The sequence below is a fragment of the Hemitrygon akajei genome, chromosome 24 (assembly GCF_048418815.1).
Source record: "Hemitrygon akajei chromosome 24, sHemAka1.3, whole genome shotgun sequence".
Taxonomy (NCBI): Eukaryota; Metazoa; Chordata; class Chondrichthyes; order Myliobatiformes; family Dasyatidae; genus Hemitrygon; species Hemitrygon akajei.
In genome coordinates, this window is record NC_133147.1 from 36,877,554 (window position 1) to 36,881,843 (window position 4,290).

Consider the following 4,290-nt stretch of genomic DNA (forward strand, 5'->3'; position numbering starts at 1 on the left):
GCCAGCCGGACATTCACCGTCTGTGCGTTTCAAACGTTATAGTCGTTACTGAGCCAGCCGGACATTGACCGTCTGTGGGTTTCAGGTATTATAGTCGTTACGGAGCCAGCCGGACATTCACCGTCTGTGGGTTTCAGATGTTATAGTCGTTGCTGAGCCAGTCGGACATTCACCGTCTGTGGGTTTCAGATGTTATAGTCATTGCTGAGCCAGCCGGACATTCACCGTCTGTGGGTTTCAGACGTTATAGTCGTTACTGAGCCAGCCGGACATTCACCGTCTGTGGGTTTCAGATGTTATAGTCGTGGCAGAGCCAGCCGGACATTCACCGTCTGTGGGGTTAAGGTGTTATAGTCGTTACTGAGCCAGCGGAACATTCACCGTCTGTGGGGTTAAGATGTTATAGTCGTTGCTGAGCCAGCCTGACATTCACCATCTGTGGGTTTCAGATGTTATAGTCGTGGCTGAGCCAGCGGGTCATTCACCGTCTGTGTGTTTCAGATGTTATAGTCGTTGCTGAGCCAGCGGGACATGAACCGTCCGTGGGTTTCAGATGTTATAGCCGTGGCTGAGCCAGTGGGACATTCACCGTCTGTGGGTTTCAGATGTTATAGTCGTTGCTGAGCCAGCGGGACATGAACCGTCTGTGGGTTTCAGATGTTATAGTCGTGGCTGAGCCAGTCGGTCATTCACCGTCTGTGGGTTTCAGATGTTATAGTCGTTGCTGAGCCAGCTGGACATTCACCGTCTGTGGGTTTCAGATGTTATAGTCGTAGCTGAGCCAGCCGGACATTCACCGTCTGTGGGTTTCAGGTATTATAGTCGTTACTGATCCAGCCGGACAATCACCGTCTGTGGGTTTCAGATGTTATAGTCATTGCTGAGCCAGCCGGACATTCACCATCTGTGGGGTTAAGATGTTATAGTCGTTGCTGAGCCAGCCTGACATTCACCATCTGTGGGTTTCAGATGTTATAGTCGTGGCTGAGCCAGCGGGACATTCACCGTCTGTGGGTTTCAGATGTTATAGTCGTTGCTGAGCCAGCGGGACATGAACCGTCTGTGGGTTTCAGATGTTATAGCCGTGGCTGGGCCTGTGGGACATTCACCGTCTGTGGGTTTCAGATGTTATAGTCGTTGCTGAGCCAGCGGGACATGAACCGTCTGTGGGTTTCAGATGTTATAGTTGTGGCTGAGCCAGTCCGTCATTAATTGTATGTGTGTTTCAAATGTTATAGTCATGTCTGAGGCAGTCGGTCATTCACTGTCTGTGGGTTTCAGATGTTTTAGTCTTAGTTGAGCCAGCGGGACATTCACCGTCTGTGGGTTTCAGATGTAAAACTCGTGGCTGAGCCAGCGGGACATTCACCGTCTGTGGGTTTCAGATGTTATAGTCGTTGCTGAGCCAGCTGGACATTCACCGTCTGTGGGTTTCAGATGTTATAGTCGTGGCTGAGCCAGCCGGACATTCACCGACTGTGGCTTTCAGATGTTGTAGTCGTTACTGAGCCAGCGGAACATTCACAGTCTGTGGGGTTAAGATGTTATAGTCGTTACTGAGCCAGCCGGACATTCATCGTCTGTGGGTTTCAGACGTTATAGTCGTTACTGAGCCAGCCGGACATTCACCGTCTGTGGGTTTCAGACGTTATAGTCGTTACTGAGCCAGCCGGACATTCACCGTCTGTGGGGTTCAGACGTTATAGTCGTTACTGAGCCAGCCGGACATTCACCGTCAGTGGGTTTCAGGTATAATAGTCGTTACTGAGCCAGCCGGACATTCACCGTCTGTGGGTTTCAGATGTTATAGTCGTTGCTGAGCCAGCCGGACATTCACCATCTGTGGGTTTCAGATGTTATACTCGTTGCTGAGCCAGCTGGACATTCACCGTCTGTGGGTTTCAGATGTTATAGTCGTATCTGAGCCAGCGGGACTTTCACCGTCTGTGGGTTCCAGGTATTATAGTCGTGGCAGAGCCAGCCGGACATTCACCGTCTGTGGGGTTAAGATGTTATAGTCGTTACTGAGCCAGCGGAACATTCACCGTCTGTGGGGTTAAGATGTTATAGTCGTTACTGAGCCAGCCGGACATTCACCGACTGTGGCTTTCAGATGTTGTAGTCGTTGCTGAGCCAGCCGGACATTCACCATCTGTGGGTTTCAGATGTTATACTCGTTGCTGAGCCAGCCGGACATTCACCGTGTGTGGGTTTCAGATATTATAATCGTGGCAGAGCCAGCCGGACATTCACCGTCTGTGGGTTTCAGATGTTATAGTCGTTGCTGAGCCAGCCGGACATTCACCGTCTGAGGGTTTCAGAAGTTATAGTCGTTGCTGAGCCAGCGGGACATTCACCGTCTGTGGGTTTCAGACGTTATAGTCGTTACTGAGCCAGCCGGACATTCACCGTCTGAGGGTTTCAGATGCTATAGTCGTGGCTGAGCCAGCGGGACATTCACCGTCTGTGGGTTTCAGATGTTATAGTCGTTGCTGAGCCAGCGGGACATGAACCGTCTGTGGGTTTCAGATGTTATAGCCGTGGCTGAGCCAGTGGGACATTCACCGTCTGTGGGTTTCAGATGTTATAGTTGTGGCTGAGCCAGTCCGTCATTAATTGTATGTGTGTTTCAAATGTTATAGTCATGTCTGAGGCAGTCGGTCATTCACTGTCTGTGGGTTTCAGATGTTTTAGTCTTAGCTGAGCCAGCGGGACATTCACCGTCTGTGGGTTTCAGATGTAAAAGTCGTGGCTGAGCCAGCGGGACATTCACCGTCTGTGGGTTTCAGATGTTATAGTCGTTGCTGAGCCAGCTGGACATTCACCGTCTGTGGGTTTCAGATGTTATAGTCGTGGCTGAGCCAGTCGGTCATTCACCGTCTGTGTGTTTCAGATGTTATAGTCGTTGCTGAGCCAGCTGGACATTCACCGTCTGTGGGTTTCAGATGTTATAGTCGTATCTGAGCCAGCGGGACTTTCACCGTCTGTGGGTTTCAGGTATTATAGTCGTGGCAGAGCCAGCCGGACATTCACCGTCTGTGGGGTTAAGATGTTATAGTCGTTACTGAGCCAGCGGAACATTCACCGTCTGTGGGGTTAAGATGTTATAGTCGTTACTGAGCCAGCCGGACATTCACCGACTATGGCTTTCAGATGTTGTTGTCGTTACTGAGCCAGCGGAACATTCACAGTCTGTGGGGTTAAGATGTTATAGTCGTTACTGAGCCAGCCGGACATTCATCGTCTGTGGGTTTCAGACGTTATAGTCGTTACTGAGCCAGCCGTACATTCACCGTCTGTGGGGTTCAGACGTTATAGTCGTTACTCAGCCAGCCGGACATTCACCGTCTGTGGGTTTCAGGTATTATAGTCGTTACTGAGCCAGCCGGACAATCACCGTCTCTGGGTTTCAGATGTTATAGTCGTTGCTGAGCCAGCCGGACATTCACCGGCTGTGGGTTTCAGATGTTATAGTCATTGCTGAGCCAGCCGGACATTCACCGTCTGTGGGGTTAAGATGTTATAGTCGTTGCTGAGCCAGCCTGGCATTCACCATCTGTGGGTTTCAGATGTTATAGTCGTGGCTGAGCCAGCGGGACATTCACCGTCTGTGGGTTTCAGATGTTATAGTCGTTGCTGAGCCAGCGGGACATGAACCTTCTGTGGGTTTCAGATGTTATAGCCGTGGCTGGGCCTGTGGGACATTCACCGTCTGTGGGTTTCAGATGTTATAGTCGTTGCTGAGCCAGCGGGACATGAACCGTCTGTGGGTTTCAGATGTTATAGTTGTGGCTGAGCCAGTCCGTCATTAATTGTATGTGTGTTTCAAATGTTATAGTCATGTCTGAGGCAGCCGGTCATTCACTGTCTGTGGGTTTCAGATGTTTTAGTCTTAGCTGAGCCAGCGGGACATTCACCGTCTGTGGGTTTCAGATGTAAAACTCGTGGCTGAGCCAGCGGGACATTCACCGTCTGTGGGTTTCAGATGTTATTGTCGTTGCTGAGCCAGCCGGATATTGACCGTCTGTGGGTTTCAGATGTTATAGTCGTTGCTGAGCCAGCCGGATATTCACCGTCTGTGGGTTTCAGATGTTATAGTCGTTGCTGAGCCAGCTGGACATTCACCGTCTGTGGGTTTCAGATGTTATAGTCGTTGCTGAGCCAGCCGGATATTCACCGTCTGTGGGTTTCAGATGTTATAGTCGTTGCTGAGCCAGCCGGATATTCACCGTCTGTGGGTTTCAGATGTTATAGTCGTTGCTGAGCCAGCTGGACATTCACCGTCTGTGG